The sequence below is a fragment of the Ovis canadensis genome, chromosome 20 (assembly GCF_042477335.2).
Source record: "Ovis canadensis isolate MfBH-ARS-UI-01 breed Bighorn chromosome 20, ARS-UI_OviCan_v2, whole genome shotgun sequence".
Lineage (NCBI taxonomy): Eukaryota > Metazoa > Chordata > Mammalia > Artiodactyla > Bovidae > Ovis > Ovis canadensis.
In genome coordinates this window covers 43581-62043 of record NC_091264.1, presented here as the reverse complement: position 1 = coordinate 62043, position 18463 = coordinate 43581, and the positions used below count along the sequence as shown (strand labels likewise).

The following is an 18463-nucleotide window of genomic DNA, read 5'->3' as shown; positions in this document are numbered from 1 at the left end:
CGAACCCTCTTCAAGCCTCGGCCCGCCAGGGCAGGCTAATAAAGAACTATGGGCCCTATTAGGGCTCACTTTAAGCTGTAACCCCAACACTAATGCTAACCCTAACCGTAACCCGAACCCTGACACTGACATGAACCCTAACCCAAACCCAAACTCTTAGAAGAGGGGGGATCCCCAAATTCTAACCCTAACCCTGAACCCGAACCTGAACAAGTTGGGGGGTTGCCCGAACCCTAACCCTAAGCTTAACAATAAACCTCTAAAATAAAAATAAACGTTTCTGGTCTAAGTCCCGCCTGTTGTTGTCCCCCGCTCCCTAAGAGCAAAAGAGCTAAGCTGTGGATTTGAACTCTTGACTTACAGACCATCGTCTGCCTGCTTACCAGCGCACCTAACCGCTACGCTACAGAGGCTTGCTGCTCTGACAGAGCTCCCGGACCCTCTTCAAGCCTCTGCCCGCCAGGGTCTGGCTCTATAGAATATCATGGCTGTCCTAGGTCATCTTTGCTTTCTATAGTCATAGTTTTATCCCTAAATCATAGACAGATCAGCTGAGAAAAAGCTTGGATTGTCTCGGTGGGGTGGATTTGCTTGTCCTTGTGTTTCACCTGGAGGCAGTCGCGGTCCCGCGGGCCTGTCCTGGAAGGGGGCGTGGGGGTGGGGCGCACCGTGAGCGCGTCGGGGGCGGGGCCAACCTGGGCGGCTGGTCAGGAGCGCGGCTCACGTGAGCGGGTCTGGGGCGGGATGAACATGGCGGCGCGTCGGGGGCCAGGGCTCTCAGGGCTCGCCATTGCAGCTGGGAATGCTCGTTTTGTGGGCTCCTGGGTCCCCGTCGATTGGCATCCAGCGAGCAGAGCGCAGGGCTGTGGGCCACAGGTAAGGGAACTCAGACTGGGCGGAGCAGGGAACCATGTATTCTGCCCTCTTTGTTTGCAGTCTCGGAGCCGACTAAAATGGCGGTCGCAGAAAAGCCTCGCCTTTGGGGCCAAGGGTTTTACCGCTTTACCCCTTTGCATAAAGCTCAGACCCGCGCGGTTTTCCCAAGCAGCCTAGTGTATTGCTTCCTACAGGCCTGGAGAGGATAACAGGCAGGAAGGCCAGGGGTCTCCAGACAGAGAAAATAGACTGCAAGTGTCAGACGTTTTTTCCTCTCTCTTAAGAGGCCGGAGGAGACAAAAGAGTGCTGCATTTTTTTTCCTCCATCTTGATACAAATTTAAAAGGAGGTTTCTCAGAAAATTCTGTGTTGCCATGACCACTCCTGGCTCCACCTGAATTTAACTTTCCTCAAACCTTGAACTAAGCAATGCATTTTTCTTATGGAAATGTTTGTCTTAAGGTATGCTAATGTACTATGTATTTACCCAAGGCTCTGTCTTCAGGTCAGTTTCCCCTAAAGGCTCAGAAAAAACTTGACAAACCGGTATGTTTTACTCATACCTTGTTCTCTTAATCTATGTGAATGAAACTATATATTTGCTTGGAAATCTGCCTTTCTTCAAGATTCATGTCCATCATTTTATGGCCTGGGATGACTCATCTGCTGCCAATGTTATCTCAATGCATGCTGTGGGTGAGGGGCCTGGTGCCATTCTCTGACACATTGTCTTTCTTTCATTAGCAGACTGCTAGTGGCTCTATAACATCTGGCTAAAGACTAGCAGGGGGTACTCTTTCTTCCCCCTTTTACTGTCTATGTCAGCAGCTCTCTCGATCTCTTTTATATTTTAATAAAACTTTTTAACAGAAAACCTCTGAGCCATCAAGCTTCGTCACTTGCCCTGGATTGAATTCTCCTCTGGAGTCCAAGAATGCTGGCATCTTTTGTGGTTTAGCAACCACCTTTCAGCCTTTTGTAATTCATATTGAATCTTCATTTCAGATTGAAGATGCATTCCATGGTATTGCCAACTGAAGCCTTTTCATCGCTATGGAGTATCTGTCCATGTCTTTAAGGTATTTTTCAGCAATCAAGTATCATTTCCAGTGTGCCAGTCTTGTTATCCTCATTCTGTCCATAGCAAAGTCTTTTATTAATGTTGACATGACTGAAAGGGAATCGTTTGTTTAAATTCCTTTTCAGATTGTTATTTGCTGGTGTATACAGATAACACTGTGTCATCATCCATTTGTATCAGTTTGGACAGCTTGATAGTTGTCTTTAGTTTCTTTAATTTCTCATAATTTAAGATGACCCTGGCTCATATATTTACAGTCTCACCCCTAGTCTCAGTCATTTCTTCAAAGAACTGTCCCTTTTTTTAACATTACATTATTTTTGACTGTGCTGGGTCTTTATTGCTCGTTTGTCTAGTTGTAGTGAGCAGAGGCTACCCTCTAGTTGCTGTGCCATGGCTTCTCATTGCAGTGCTTTCTCTGTTTGCAGAACTTGGGCTCTGGAGCATGCAAACTTCTAGAGTTGTTCAAGGGCTTCGTTGCCCCTGGGCGTGTGGGATCTCCTACACAGGAATTGAACCCGTGTTCCCTGCATCGGTAGGCAGATTCTTTACCACCGGGCCATCGGAGATGTTTCCTGTTCCCTTTTATTAGAGAATGATATTTAAAACATACATGTAGGAGCTCAATATGCTCAGCTGACAAATACATGGATATATATATACATGTATTCCAGCTCACCTTTGAACATATTCAGTTAAAGGTAATTTGTGATGTCTCCAACCTGATCCACCACGACATGGACATTGTAACGTTTCCTTTTGTTTATCTGTAACTTTGCATTCCAATGGTAAGATACCTGGCTTCCACCGCTTGTCATACACAGAATTCAGTGCTTGTCCCACGTGGTTACTGAAAAAAAACTGTCAGATTGTCTTTCAAAGGGGGCTCTGCATGCATTGCACCAGTATCTTGAGTATGTTTTTGTATGATAGTTTACTATCAGTATACCCTCAGTGGCCAGGTGTCTATTTCAGTCGCTACCAATTATGAATGGGCTTGTTTGCTCTAGTGTTCTTGGACAATTCGAATACAGTATCTTTGTCAGATATGCATTGTTTTAGGAAAACAGTTTTACTGATTGTTGGCTGTGTTGCATCTTTGTGAGTGGGCTTTTCTCTAGTTTTGGTGAGCATGGGCCATAACTAGTGGTTTGCAGGCTTCTCACTGCAGTGTCTCCTCTTGTTGAGGGGCACAGGCTCACGGGCTTCAGTGGCTGCAGCATGTGAACTCGGCATCGTGGCTTCCAGGATCTAGAGCACAGGCTCGGCAGTTGTGGCACACGGGCTCCATAGGATGTGGGATCTTCCCATCCTAGGGATCGCACATGCATCTCCAGCACCGGGGGGTGGATTCTTTACTATGGAACCACCAGGGCATATTTTAGATTCTAGTTTTCCACACATGTATCTAGTGAAAGAGGCCAGGATCAAGAGGCATGGCAGCTGGGAATCCTCAGCCCCAGCTCTGGTGTGCTATCCAAAGCTCTGGGGCCTTTGGTGAGCAGCTCAGCTTCCCTGGGACTGTTTCCTCCCATCAGAAATGCCCTGCTTTTGGACTGTAGCCCACCAAGCTCCTCTGTCCCTGGGATTTCTGAGACCAGAGTACTGCAGGTGGTGCCATTTCCTTCTCTGCTGCTGCTGCTGCTGCTGCGTCGCTTCAGTCGTGCCTGACTCTGCGCGACCCCATAGACAGCAGCCTACCAGGCTCCTCTGTCCCTGGGATTCTCCAGGCAAGAACACTGGAGTGGGTTGCCATGTGCTTCTCCAGTGCATGAAAGTGAAAAGTGAAAGTGAAGTCACTCAGTGAAGTCGTGTCCATCTCTTAGTGACCCCGGGGTTGCAGCCTACCAGGCTCCTCTGTCCGTGGGATTCTCCAGGCAATGGTACTGGAGTGGGCTGCCATTGCCTTCTCTGATTTCCTTCTCTGCAAGATAGCGTTTTGAAGATATTTTCTCCTGGATATTGCTTTTGATGAAGGAAGAGGGATCCCTTCCAGGGCTTGAGAGTGAGTTCTTGTCTGACACTGGGCAATGAGTTGTCTGAGGAGAGGAGTGCTGTCCAAGCGAGAGGCTTTATTGGGAAGGGCTGCCGGGGTGGAGGGCAGGAGGGTGAGGGAAACGGAGAGAACCACTCTGTCATGTGGCTCACAGTCTCAGGTTTTATGGTCATCGGGTTAATTTCTGGTTTGTCTCTTGCCAGGCATTCTGAATTGGGATCTCTCTTGGGGGCACACACATCACTCAGCTGAGATGGATTCCAGCGAAGTGGATCCTGGGAGGTTGGTAGGACCTCTGAACTGGAGCCTCCCATCACCTGACCTCTCCAGAATTCTGGTTGGTGGTAGCTTGTTCGTTCCTTGTTCCTTCCCAGGCCCTCCTGTTGTAAGATGACTCCTGCAAGTGTTTTCTTTTCTCTGTTGCCTGGCCGGGGTGGGTGGTCCGTGGTTCATTTAACAGTTTGTTTTTGGTTCTCTCGAGTAAGGTCCTCCACAGGGTAAATGTATGAAATGATAAAAGGCAATGTTTTAACTAATTTGTATTCATAATTTGGTAAGTTGGCTTGTTTTGTGTATGTTAGACCTGATCACCAGACCGAAGGTCATGTAGAACTTTAGTAGTTTTCTAAAATTCTATAGTTTTTAAAATGGAGTTACCTTGTTGCAAAGTTTGTGTTTATGTTCATATTTTTTTAAACAGTTATTTCTTTTTAGTTGATTGATCATTGCTTTACAATATTGGTTTGATTTGTCATACATCCACATGAATTAACCATAGGTGTACCTATGTCCTCTTACTCTTGAATCTCCCTCCCATTTCACACCCATTCCCACCACTCCGGGTTACTACTGAGCCCCAGTTTGAGTTCCCTGAATCATACAGCAAATTCCCATTGGTTGTCTATTTACAAATGTAGGTGTACCTGCACCCATGCTGCTCTCTCCATTCATCTCACCCTCTCCCTCTTGTTCTCCACCCTCGTCTGTAAGTCTGTTCTCTATGTCTGCACCTCCATTGCTGCTCTGTGAACAGACTCGTCAGTACCATCCTTCTAGATTACATGTTTTTCTCTCTTTGACTGACTTCCCTCCCCTTTATTAGAACAAACTCAAATGTGTTCCTTTTTATGGCTGCATTCCATGCAGGCTCTGATTGTTCCTTAGCCATGTTTTGCGGAGGGTCATGGAGCTATTCTGCTCCATTTCAGTTTGGGCTTCCAGTCTGAGTGCTCGCAGCAGAGCTGCTTCTGGGTGAGCCCTCTGAGGTCTGTGAGCACCGGGCTGCCCGCTCTTCTCTTGTGGCCCGCAGGGGGCGCCAAAGCCCCCTCTGACCCGCGGGCGCAGGACGCTTTGCCTTTAGACTCTGCTCCGTGAGCAGCTGGCGGGAGCTTTGTCTCCTCAGGACCATCAGGGCTCAGGCTTCTGGATAACAGGGCTGCATCCAGGCTGAGAGGAGCAGGGTTGCCTCAGTGCCCACCAGCAGGGAGGCGCTGCAAGAGCGGAAAATGAGGATGGAGTGGACGTTTCCTGTGTCCAGCTGAGGGCTGACTGGAGGTCCATCTCAGAGGACTCAGGGGGAAAGAGCTCCGTGTGCAAAGCGGTGGGTTTTCAGTTAGATTTGCGTTAGATGATGTAGAGGATGAACACTGATGTTCTTCCGTGTAGGTGGCCATTTTCCTGTCACTGTTTCTTGAGAAGACTGTCCTTTCCTCTTCGCTCGTTCCTGGTTTGATTTTCAGGAACTGACCATGTACGGGTGGGTTCGTTTCTGGGCTCTCTATTCTCTCCTGGAGTCCATGTGTCTGTGTTCCTGCCAGTTCCTCACTGTGGTGGTCACTACAGCTCCGTGATGTAGTTTGAAGAGGGATAGGAAGATGCCTCCAGCTGTGTTCCTCTTTCTCAGAGTCTTTTTGGCCGTTTAAGGTCCTGTTCAACAGTAGCAGTCTAATATGAGGAATACTTCTATTTCTGTGAAAAATGCCATTGAATATTATTTTGTGATTGCAGTCCGTGTATTTGTTGATGACTTTGGTTGGAATGGACCTTTTAATTCCTCATTGTTCCAGTGCATGAGCGTGGAACAGTTTTCTGTGTATTTGTGTTTTCTTTGGTTTCTTTATCAGTGCTTTCTAGTTTTCTGACTACTGGTCTTTTATGTTCTTGATTAAGTTTGTTGCTAGATGTTTTATTTAAGTGGAATTTTCTTAATATTTTTTTCTGATTGTTATTAGTGTGTAGAAATGCAAGTGATTTCTGGACTGTAAATGGTAGTATTTTATATGATTGTAAATTGATCCGAAATGATTCCGCTTTACTGAATGTAGCCTAACAACTTTTTGTGAAGTGATGTGGAACATTTTATCTGTAAGATCTGTTTCTCCTGCAGTAGGTCATCCAGAGGACCCAAGACATGGTGGTTACTAATAGACTTCCCACAGTACTTCTTCATTCCACGTGGACTCCTTCACGGGCAGTGAGCATCGCAGCTTCCCTTGAACTTCATCTGGGTAAGTCTTGGCCTGTATCAGAAAGTTTCCTGCCTGTCTGCTCTAAATTTCTTTTGTGGTATTGACATGGTTGTTTTGAAACCTAGTATACTTTCCAGTCATTTAAAATGTACAGAAAATGCCTAGCAATGGGAACAAGTGCTAGCATTTGCCACATCATCTAAAATACTCTATGTGTTTTATCCAAAATGGGTGCCTTCTTCAGAACCAGCACATAATCTCCAAAATCAGGAAATCATATGGTATCTACATTATAATGTAGTCCACCACCCCACTTCCACTTTTAGCAATTGTTCAAATGTATGAATATATCTTTTGTTTCCATCTTCATCCTGTTTTCTTTATTTAGAGTGTTACTGAGATTTTCAGTTATTTGGACAAACTTGATGGATTGAAAGCAGACATGGTGAATAAGGGTTCTGGGTGGCCTTTCCTATGTGGATTTTTTTTTTCACTGAAGATGGTTTTAATATTTATTCATGTTGTAACATGTATGAATCCTGCATTCTTTCTCCCCCCATAGTAATTAAAAATAAATAATATGCCATTTACCGTTTAGATATTTGTAAGCATACAGTGTTGTAGCAGACAACCTTTTCTTGTTTTGCAAACCAGTTTAATAATGTGCACCTTATGCGTGCTTTGGAGAAACTCAAGAAACTGAGTCAGTGACTGAAATGGCCCAAGATATCACCTTAGATTCCATCTTCATCTGAAAACAAAACAGGCACTTCCTGGTGGTCCAGTGGCTGAGACTGGACACTCCCAAAGAAGGAGGCCCAGGTTCATTCCCTGATCCAAGAACTAGATCTCCCATGCCACAACGGAGAATTTGCATGTTGTAGCTAAGTATCTGGCTTGCCTCAATGAAGGTCGACCTGGCACAGCCAAATTAAAAAAGAAACAAATATTAAAAAAAAATACAACCAAAGGAAAGGAAGGGTATGGTGGTTGTGCAGATTTACGGCTTAGCTTTCCCTATCGATAGAAAAGAAAAAAGAGTTTCAAAAGACTGTGTCTCATCCTTCTATCTGGCATATAGAGAGGATTCCTTTGAAATGAGATTTCTCTGGTAAATGTGACTCACAGAAGAGCTGTCTTGAACTTGGGTTTCAGAGATGATCATGTGTCCTCTAAAAAAATAAAAGTTAATTGGGTCCAACTAATCCTCATGCTGAGGTGGTATATTTTGTGGTAGCATTTGCTCCCCTTCACTTTGGATGTATCCCCATTTGTTTACACTGTCATCTACTGAAGACATCCTGATATTTGAAAGTTTTTAGTTATTACAAGTAGAGCTGTTGTATATAATCATGCGATACTTTTTTGTCTGGACATGTTTTCAAAGCTGTTTAGTAAGTGCTAGCCATGTAGTATTCAGGTCACAGGAGAGCCTTGTTTAGCTGTGGAAACATCCAGCTATGTTTCTCTGTGGCTTGTGGGATCTTCTGGGGTAACAGATCGAACTAGAGTGTCTTGCATTGTCAGGCAGATTCTTTACCACTGAGCCACTCGAGAAGCTGTGCCCTACCCCCTTTTTTTGAGTTTACTGGATCTAATAGGTGTGCAGTGCTACCTCACTGTTATTTTAGTTTGTAATTTCCTAATGATATGTGATTTTGAGTCTTTTTGATAGGCTTATTTACTATCTTTATATTTTTGTAGGCCAGACGTTTAGGTGTATACATTTTTTATGAGATTGTTCTAGATTTTTTGGTATATTTGGAGTACAATCCTTTATCAGATATATATTTTATAAATATATTTTCCTGTGGCTTGTGTTTAAGTTTTGTGAATAAGGTTTTTCACAGTTTAAATTTCTAATTTTTAAAGTTGATGTTATATATGTTTTATGTCCGTTTTTGGATAGACTTTAGTGTGTTGTTGTTGTTGTTAAATTTTATAAGCAGAAGTGAGGTACCGTAGATACAGTTTTAAGTTAAGCTGAGGTACCATAGATACAGTTTTGCCTTTTGTCTGTTGAGAAGTTTGAGTGAGTTTGGTGTACACTGTAACATTATGTCTACATTCATTTGACTGGATATAGCTTCCAATTATTTGTCTAATTGGTTTTGGAGATATCATGGGAAGTCAGTTTTTCCAAGGGAAACTGAGGTCCATGAAACATGAACTCTTTTCGATCGGTCGGAATCACTCTCTGCTATTTCTGACAGATTTGACTTGTTTGGATATCTCATATGAGTGGAATCACAGCACGTTTGTCTTTTTTTGGTCTGGTTTATTTCATTTAATCTAATGACCATAAGGTTTGTCCACATTGTCGCATTGTCAGAATTACTGACTCTGAAGGGCCGAATCAGATTCCATTGTGTGTATACCACAGTTTGTTTATGGAATTGGCTGCCATGGACACTTAGATTGCTTCTGTTTGTTTGCCAGTGTTGAATCATGCTGTTGTGAGTATGACGGAAGAAGTATCCATTTTTTCAGCCCCCTTTCCCAATCCTTTTGGGTACATAGCATGAATTGGAATCAAACTATGTATTTATTCCACGTGTTCGTTTTGGAGTCATTTCTGTAATGTCTTGCAGAGTGACAGCACCATTTAATGTACTTTTTCGTATGGTGGAATACCGTTCAAGCTTCTGAATATACCTTGTGTTGCATATTCAGTCTCCCACCAACGGACACTTGAATGAGTTCTACCTTTGAGCTATCGTGAATGTCACTATGAATATTTGTGTACCAGTTTTTGTTTGAATTATTAACAAATACATTACTATATATAAAAGAAGCCACAAGGACCTACTGTACAGTTTAGGAAACTATTAAATATCTTATGATAATGTATAATGGAAGAGAATCTCAAAAGGAATATATGAAAAGCACATAATAACCATGATATTTATTGTGCCAACACTATGAGTTATCATAGCACTACTCAACGTGTATTTATACATGTCACTAAAACATTCACATCTGTAAGGATATTATAAAAAATTATATAAAAAATCAAGAATTCAAACAGAGAATAAATAAACTTCCTGTCATTGCTCGTCATCATTTATACACTCATACTACCTGCAACACTCATTTTATAAGTGCTGGACTAGCAATTGACATTCTTGTAAACCAAGAGATTGTGAAGGTGTAAGGAAATATAACTTATTGAATTCCTTAATGAAGGATTATAGAACTCTATGTCCATGAAGTGAATGAAATTCCATTTTATTGAGCCACATTCTTACTAGAGTGATGAGCCTCCACCCCACCCAACGTTAGTTCACAATGAAATCCTGCAGTCCTCTGGCCTCAATGTCTGCTTCCTGCTACCGAGAAAGAAAAGATGAGGAAGTCCTGACAAAACCGATGCTATTTTTCTTTTTCTGATTTGTATTTTATCTCAGGGCTTGGCAAAAAGAGGGCCCAACGTGTTTTTAGAGTTCTATCCCAAGGGTTCCTCCAGCATGTTCCCTATGTTGACAAACTGCTGATTATTTTCAACAAAGGACAATGATCTGCACTTCACTATCTGTTGCTTGAGCTGGAATAGCGGGCATCCCTTGAAGTGCAGTCCTTCATGCGGAAGTAGGCATCCCTGAAGCAGTAGTATAAGAGGAACACATTTATCATGTAGACATCGCATCCCATGCAGTTGTAATAATTTTTCAGTTATACCCGTCATCATCGGAGGAACTGACTTGTCCCAGTAATAACGAGAGTACCCAGGATCACAGTTCCTTGACTTATGAGTACTTCCTATGAGTACCCTTATGAGTACTTCTTCCAATGTTGTTTCTCCTACTTTGGTCATGAACAGTAGAAGCTGATGGCAGTGGTCCTTGAAATGTATGTCGATTCCCAGGTGGCACAGTCAGTAAATAATCTGCCTACCAGTGCAGGAGGTGGAAGTGATGTGGGTTTGATCCCTGGTTCAGGAAGATACCAATTCATACGCATGTTTTATGTGAACCAGTTTGATACTCATGAGTTTTTTCTTCTGTATACAGAAAAGCAAATGCTGTTCAAGGACACTGAAAGAACCCTGATTTCGAAAATCAGATCTGTATTGTGAGCAATGCTTAGATATCCGTGAGTCGAAGCATAGTATTATGCCTATCATCCTTGTATTTCCCTCAGTGAAATATGTTGAGGAAAACTCTTCATTCAGGGTCTAGATTCACGAAGAAGCTAAATAGCATTCATCCTTTACGTTGACAACTGTGAATTTAAATCTCCTGTGAATCCTATGTGACAACCACACATACCAACATGAGTTATTAGTATTATATCAATATTTTTAGTCCTATTGTATGTCAACTAAAAAAATCAATATATAATTGTACATGAAGTCAAGACATAAAGTCAGTGCAAATACAAAATGTTCCATCCTTTGAGAAAGGGAGAAAAACATCTCTGTGCTTAGCCTATTGCATTTTATGTATTAGATCCTTAAGTAGTTTATTTACCACACCCTATGAATGATTCACAAATCTTCAGAGAAGAAAGGGTCATTTCTCTTAAACAATGAGTAGTTCAACTCTTCTCAAAGCAAAGTCATAAGTGAGTCTAATTTTGCGTGAGACCATGAAAACTCAGTGTTTTCATTATGCTTGTGCTTATGATGGGAGGAGGTCTGAGAAGGCACTTCTGAAGGATTATTCATACCAGTCGTTCTCATATGTATTGAGTCTTTAAAGGTCGAATCACCGAGGTGTTGCTTCTACACTTGTACTAGGCTGAGCAGCAACATTCCCTTTCTCCCTAAGTGCAGTAGACGTCTGTCTTCTGTCCTCTGGAGTATGTATTGCTTGAGCTCACCACAGCCTAGTAGATGGAAATCGTCAGGATATTCTGGAAACCCTTTTTATTTCAGTCTGCTCAGGAGGTTACCACTGCTGCAAACCTCTGGATTTTACCACGCACTTTTAACAACCTCAGATGAAGGATACAAGTCAACACTCGTGACAGCCACGGGCTTCCATGGCCTATCCATGATTGTTGGCTTTGCTTTCATAATCATCCTGTTTCTTATACCAACTAAACTGTCACTGTATTTTTTAATTACCATTTTATCTTTGATGGTTTTTAGATCTATTATGGATTTTCCTATATATCTTCACTCATCGGTGAGGGTCTTATGTTAGTAGTAGTTACGACAACTGACTTCCAGTCAGTTAGCTCTGGCAGAATAGAAAAAAGAATGACCCATTGTATATTATTAATATTATGTATCAATATATTATTCGTTTTATTGTTTGCAGTCATCCACTTCCAAGTTTCTGAAATAAACTTTCAGAAAAATCACATCCTTTTGAATGTCCGTTTGACTGAATAGGAGCACGGAAATGCTATTCCATAAAATTGTTTACAGTTTCCATTCCGTTCCTCCTGTTTGATGTAGATATCGGCCTTTGGTTCTATCACTAGCTTTGCAAGTAAAAAAAAAATAATTAGAGCTCGTATGGTAATTTTACTGTTAGCAATAAGTTTAGCATAAAATGAACACAGAAGAGGTTACAGTAGACCAAATATGAAAGTCAGTTTAAAAGAAAACATAGTGTTGAATGTTTACAGTAGGAATATAGTTATGAAGTTCCTTTATTATTATTCTATCCTTTCCGTTTCTTTTGCAGGGGTGTTAATGTACAGATTCCAGTACTATGGCTAGAGTGAATAATAGTATCATTATTCTTGAGAGCAACTCTACTAAGTCTTCACGCTCATGTCACTCAAGGTTTTTTAATACCTATTATGTTAGTCGTGTTTGTAGTTTGTGAAGTCACATAAGTTGCATTCATTCAAGCAATAGTATCAAACAGCAATAGCATCAATTATAGATGTGAATCGATATCGAATGTGAATCCATTTCACTGTGACAAGTTATTATTGTAGATATTCTATTCATGCCAGTAACAAAGCTGTGCAGAAATAATACAATGTTTATTAAAAAAATAAGATTTACTAATTTGTTTTTTTATTCTATTTCTTTTAAACAGATTGAATGACAACAGGCTCAACTTTTCATTCACTTGTATGACTATGAGCAGTTTGACCAAGTTGAAGAAGATGACTCGTTTGTAGTCTTCCTCATCAGCTCATTCCATCTACTGGCTTTAAAATCATTTAGTACAGAGCTCACCGTCTAGGTGTTCATCCAGTGTTTTGTTTGCTTATCATGCAGGATCATTTTAAAAGGAAAAGTATGTGTGTATGAGTTAGAGCTCTGATCCCAAGAGTCCATGTAGAAGCTTCCCCTGAGAAATGTATCGTTTTTGCACCAATGCTACTGAAATGTGTGAATGTGGTATACCACGCGTCCCAATAAGTGTAAACAGCTTCACAGGCTACTTATTTGAAATGACCAGTACTCATGACATTCCATTCAACTGAGGACTAAATATAGCCAACGTAGGCTGTGTTTGCCAAATAGACTTTGAAGTATTCTTCACACAGTCCTTCATCGACGCCAGTTTTCAGATCGAAGAAACCCTTGCTCCATGAAGTTTGTGAACACATATACTCATGTTTTGTTTGAGATTTTAAAGTCATTCTTCAGTTTTGTTGGAGGAATGGTTCTGTATATGCCCCGTGGATCCCCAAATCCACTGATGTTCATGTGTCTTGGGGCTTCCCAGGTGGTTCTAGTGGTAAAGAACATGCAGAACATACCCATGCAGGAGACATGGGAGGTATGGATTCCATCCCTGGGGCAGGAAGATCTCCTGAGGGAGAGCATGGCAACCCCCTCCAGTATCTTTGCCTAGAGAATCTCATGGAGAGAGGAGCCTGGTGGGGCCTAGTCCATATGATCCCAAGGAGTTGGACACAATGTAAGTGACTTCGCACAGCACATGATTCGTTGTCATAGCTAATATAATGGAGATGACATAAAAAGAAGCACCAGCGGGCGAAAGTCAATATCCATCACTTTTAAACTTTGGAATGTATTGTGATATTTTACATCCATATTTGTATGACTTGATAGTTGGAGAATCGATGCATGTGAAGGCCTGGTTGTGTTATATGTATGTTGAGGGAAGATATATTTTTATGTGGTTTGACATATGGGTCCCATTTCATTCGTAGACATATGCATACTCATCACTTATCATCATTTTTTTTGAAAAGACCATTGTTTGGAAAGGTTGTTGTCTAACCATGAAAGATGCTTGAAGTCTTGGGCTCCTTAGAGGAAGAATTCAACCCAGGGCCAGTGATGAGGCTTGATCAGTCAGAGCTTTTGTGTCCCAACGTTTTATTAAAGTATAAAAGAGAGAAAGCTTCTGACATAGACATCAGAAGGGGGCAGAAAGAGTGCCCCCTACTCATCTTTGGCTGGATGTTATCTAGCTACTAGCAGTCTACTCATTAGAGAAAGGAATGGCAGCAGACCCCTCACCCACAAGATATATGGAGATGACCGTGGCACCAGGTGAGTCATCCTGGGCCATAAAACGATTGATATGAGCAAATGGATAGCTTCATTCACATAGATCAGGAGAGCCATGTATGAGTAACGCATATTGGTTTGTCAAGTCAGTTCTGAGCCTTTAGGCAGAACCTACTTGAAGATAGAGTCTAGGCTAAATACATAGTACATTCACATAGCTTAAGGCAAACCTTTCCATAAGAAAAATGCCTTGGTCAGCTCAAAGTATGAGAAAAGTGAAGTTCAGGCAGAACCAGGTGTCATTATAGCAACACAGAATTGTAAGAGAAAACCTCTTTTTAAATTTGTATCAAGAAGGGGAAAAAAGATAACAGCTTGTTTCCTCCTGCCTCGGAAGCGACAGATAACAACTGTCTGACACTTGCACCCCATTTCCTCCCTTTGGAGACCCCTGGCCTTCCTGGCTGTTACCCTCTCAGTTTCATTCATTGAGCGTTTTCTGCCTTGTGAAACATTGGGCATAGAAGTATGTGTTTATTTAGGGGTATTTCATCCAATTTCATTTAAATGCATATGTGAATTAGAAAGTTTGACATGCTGTTGCTTTGTATACCGATTGGGAAATGTGAGCCTCCAAGCTTAATTTAGTTTTTCATGTTCATTTTTCTTTTTAGGGGTACAAAGAAAAATAATATGACTGTTAAGATCAGCTTTTGTATTTTTTGCCAAATATGAATTGGGATCACATCGATCAGAGATGAGTCTGTGCATGAAAGCCCTAATAACTAATGCTAATTGACTTCACTACCATGGGATCTTTTCATATCTACCGAGGATTTACTTCATGTATTTCGATTTTAACTTTCTGTCTTACAGCCTTGTTTATAGATCAAAGCTATTTGAAATTGTCATCTGGTTTCAAATGGCTTGTGAGGTTATTCATGAGTGGTTTATAAAACCGAATGGATTGTACGTAGCCATACTTTGTTGTCATTCTATGAATTTGAAGAATGTCTGAAGAATGTCTGCAGTTATGCCTTAAAGATTCATACAATTGATGTCCAATATTTATCTCAATAGACTTGCTTTCAATTTGTAGTTTCCTATGCATATGTCTTTCTTTATGGATTTGGGTAGAACTTGTATTGGAACACTGAAAAATCTGTGATATCAACCCTGCTGACCTTCTTTCTGGTGGTCATCATTAAGATTTTCACGCTCACTGTCACTTTGTGCAATGCTATGGATCCTAGTGGAAACAGGTGCTGTTCATCCTACTTTTGTGAAGATTGAACTCATCGTAGAAAGTGGAATTTGTTGAAATATTTATGGTATAAATAAATCTTTTCTATATAATTACCCAGAGTCCTGGTGCGTATTTGATTGCTAAGTTATAAAATGTGTGAGATAGATGTGATCCATCAATGGCGACTGGATAAGTGGTGGAGAGGTATTTTGGTGATGCAAGAGATTTAAATGATGTGATCACAGTATTTATATCCCTTTTATGTGGATAATGGGTCTTGGATCCATGTTTCAAACCTTACAACCTCGTCTTTTGTTATGCATGGGAAGTGTCAAAAATGAAGAAGATGCGGGTAGGTACTTCAAGGGTAAGTATAGGGCTGAGGGCATGACTATGATGTGGGTTAGGGTTAGGATGTGGATAGGGGGTCAGGTTAGGGTAGGGTAAAGGTTAGAGTTCGTGGAACAGCCCTCCAAACTTGTTAGGGTGAGGTGTGAGGGTTCAGGATGAGGGTGAGGGTAAGGATTCAGGGTGAGGATTCAGGATGAGGGTAAGGGTTCAGGGAGAGGGTGAGGGTGAGGGTTCAGGGTGAAGGTCAGGGTTAGGGTTCGGGGTGAGCGTTCAGGGTGAAGGTGTGGGCCTCACATCTGATACAGGATTGTACTCCAAATATACCCATCCCTTCCCTTGAACAGACCTCTCCCTATGGGAGCCCTTGGCAGTGTGGAACCCACCGGCCTATAAGCCCTCCAAAAGGACGACTGGGGCCTAGGTGCAAAGGCAATGCAGGAGTGGAGCTGAGGCCAGGAAGGCGCCAGTGGTGTCTGCCAACTTTGCAAAGGCTGCTCCTTCCTGGGTAGGAAGCCTAGCAGCGAGGCAAGTGTGGCCAAGGTTCGCCCAGGGCAGAGCAGCCTCGCGCCAGGAACTCTGCCAGATCGGGCCTCTGAGCAGAGCTGGAGCTCTGCCATCGTGGGGGCGCACTCGGCTCCGCCAAGCCCTAAGGCGGCTGGGCTGCTTCATCTTCCCCCTGGGAAGCTAGATTCCCAAATGCTGTTCACTCGGCTTCCAGGCGCCGGCTCCCTGCCCCTCCGTCCGGTCTAGGATCAGGGGCTGCTTCCCCTGACCTGGGGCTGTGGGCGGGAGCCCAGACACACAGGGGCAGGACCCAACCACCTGCACACGTCTCTGCTCCGAGGAGAGCGCTAGGGAACCTACCTGTGTGAGGCAGCTGCTCGGCGCCCACGGAGTCAGCCTCCGGGTGTGCGGGGCTGCAGACCCCAGCCAGGGGCCCTGGGAGCCTGGTGCTCTCTGTGAGGCGCTCAGTCTGGGCGTCCAAGCAACCGATGGAGGAGCCCTGCAGTTGCCCTTTCCTTCCCTCTGACAGAGCTCTCCCTGCTAGAGCCCTGGGCAGTGTGCAAGACACCGGCCCCTAAGCCCTCCCCAAGGACGCCTGGGGCTTAGGTGCAAAGGCAAGGCAGGAGCGGAGCTGAGGCCAGGAAGGCGCCAGTGGCTTGTCCCAGCTTTGCGCAGCCTGCTCCTTCCTGGGCAGGAAGCCTAGCAGGGAGGCAAGTCTGGGTAAGGCTCGCCCAGGGCAGAGCAGCCTCACGCCAGGAACTCTGACAGATCGGGCCTCTGAGCAGAGCTGGAGCTCTGCCCTACTGGAGGCGCACTTGGCTCTGGCCAAGCAGGGCTTTAGCCGCCCGCGGCTGGGCTGCATCTGCTTCCCCTGGGGAAGCTCGCTTCCCCACATACTATTCACTCGGCTTCAAGGCGGAGGCGCGCTGCGCCTCCTGCCGGTCTCGGCAGCTTCACCTGAGCTGGGGTGGGAGGTGGAGGCCACACACGCAGGGGCAGGCCCCAACCAGCTGCACATGTCTCTGCTGGGGAGGAGAGCGCCAGGGAACCTCCGTGTGTGAGTCAACTGCTGGGTGCCCACAGAGTCAGCCTCCAGGTGTGCGGGGCTGCAGACCCCAGCCAGGGGCCCTGGGAGCCTGTTATCTCCGTGCTGCTCTGAGTCTGGGCGGCCAAGAACGGCTGAAGGTGCCCTGCAGTTGCCCTTCCCTTCCCTCTCGCAGAGCTCTCCCTGCTGGAGCCCTTGGCAGTGTGCAACCCACCGTCCCCTAAGCCATCCACAAAGATGTCTGGGGCCTAGATGCAAAGGCAGTGCTTGAGCAGAGCTGAGTCCAGGAAGGCGCCAGTGGTGTCTCCCAGCCTCGCGCAGCCTGCTCCTTCCTGGGCAGGAAGCCTAGCAGCGAGGCAAGTCAGGGCAATGCTGGTCCAGGGCAAAGCTGCCTCGCGCCAGGAACTCTGCCAGATCGGGACTCTGAGCAGAGCTGGAGCTCTGCCGTACTGGAAGCGAACTGGGATCCGCCCAAGCATGGTTTGTAGCTGCACGCGGTTGGGCTGCCTCTGCTTTCCCCGAGCGCCTCCTGCAGGTCTTGGGTCAGGGGCTGCTCCCCTGAGCTGGGGCTCTGGGCATGAGCCCAGACACGTAGGGGCAGGCCCCAGCCACCTGCACACGTCTCTGCTCCGAGGAGAGCGCTAGGGAACCTACGTGTGTGAGGCAGCTGCTGGGCGCCCACGGAGTCAGCCTCCGGGTGTGCGTGGCGGCAGACCCCAGCAAGATGCCCTGGGAGCCTACTGCTCTCCATGCGGCTCTGAGTCTGGGCAGCCAAGCCACCGCTGGAGGAGCACTGCACTTGTCCTTCTCTTCACTCTGACGGAGCTCTCCCTGCTGGAGCTCTTGGTAGTGTGCAAGCCACTGGCCCCAAGCCCTCCCCAAGGACGCCTGCGGCCTTGGTGCAAAGGCAAGGCAGGAGGGGAGCTGAGGCCAGGAAGGCGCCAGTGGCTTGTCCCAGCCTCGCGCAGCCTGCTCCTTCCTGGGCAGGAAGACTAGTAGCGAGGCAAGTCTGGGCAAGGCTCGCCCAAGTCAGAGCAGCCTCACGCCAGGAACTCTGCCAGATCGGGCCTCTGAGCAGAGCTGGAGCTCTGCCGTACTGGAGGCGCACTGGGATCTGCCCAAGCAGGCTTTAGCTGCACGCGGCTGAGCTGCCTCTGCTTCCCCCAAGGAGGCTCGCTTCCCCGCATGCTGTTCACTCGGCTTCCAGGCGGGGGCGCTCTGCGCCTCCTGCAGGTCGTGGCTCAGGGGCTGCTTGCCCTGAGCTGGGGCTGTGGGCGGGAGCCCAGGCACGCAGGGGCAGGCCCCAACCAGCTGCACACGTCTCTGCTGGGGAGGAGAGCGCTAGGGAAGCTACGTGTGTGAGGCAGCTGCTGGGCGCCCACGGAGTCAGCCTCCAGGTGTGCAGGGCTGCAGTCCCCATCCACGGACCCTGGGAGCCAGGTGCTCTCTGGGCGGCGCTGAGTCTGGGCGGCCAAGCAACCGCTGGAGGAACCCTGCACTAGC

The 18463-nt window shown here is 45.2% G+C and overlaps 1 long non-coding RNA gene across 1 annotated transcript; it reads left to right on the top strand.

The window, feature by feature from the left end:
* Positions 1–720: 720 nt before the first annotated feature.
* Positions 721–15179, top strand: LOC138425428 (uncharacterized). Its single transcript, XR_011251207.1, has 6 exons — positions 721–876; positions 1882–1955; positions 2386–2492; positions 4157–4290; positions 6340–6460; positions 12421–15179. It is a non-coding gene; the product is annotated as an uncharacterized lncRNA (long non-coding RNA).
* Positions 15180–18463: the final 3284 nt, after the last annotated feature.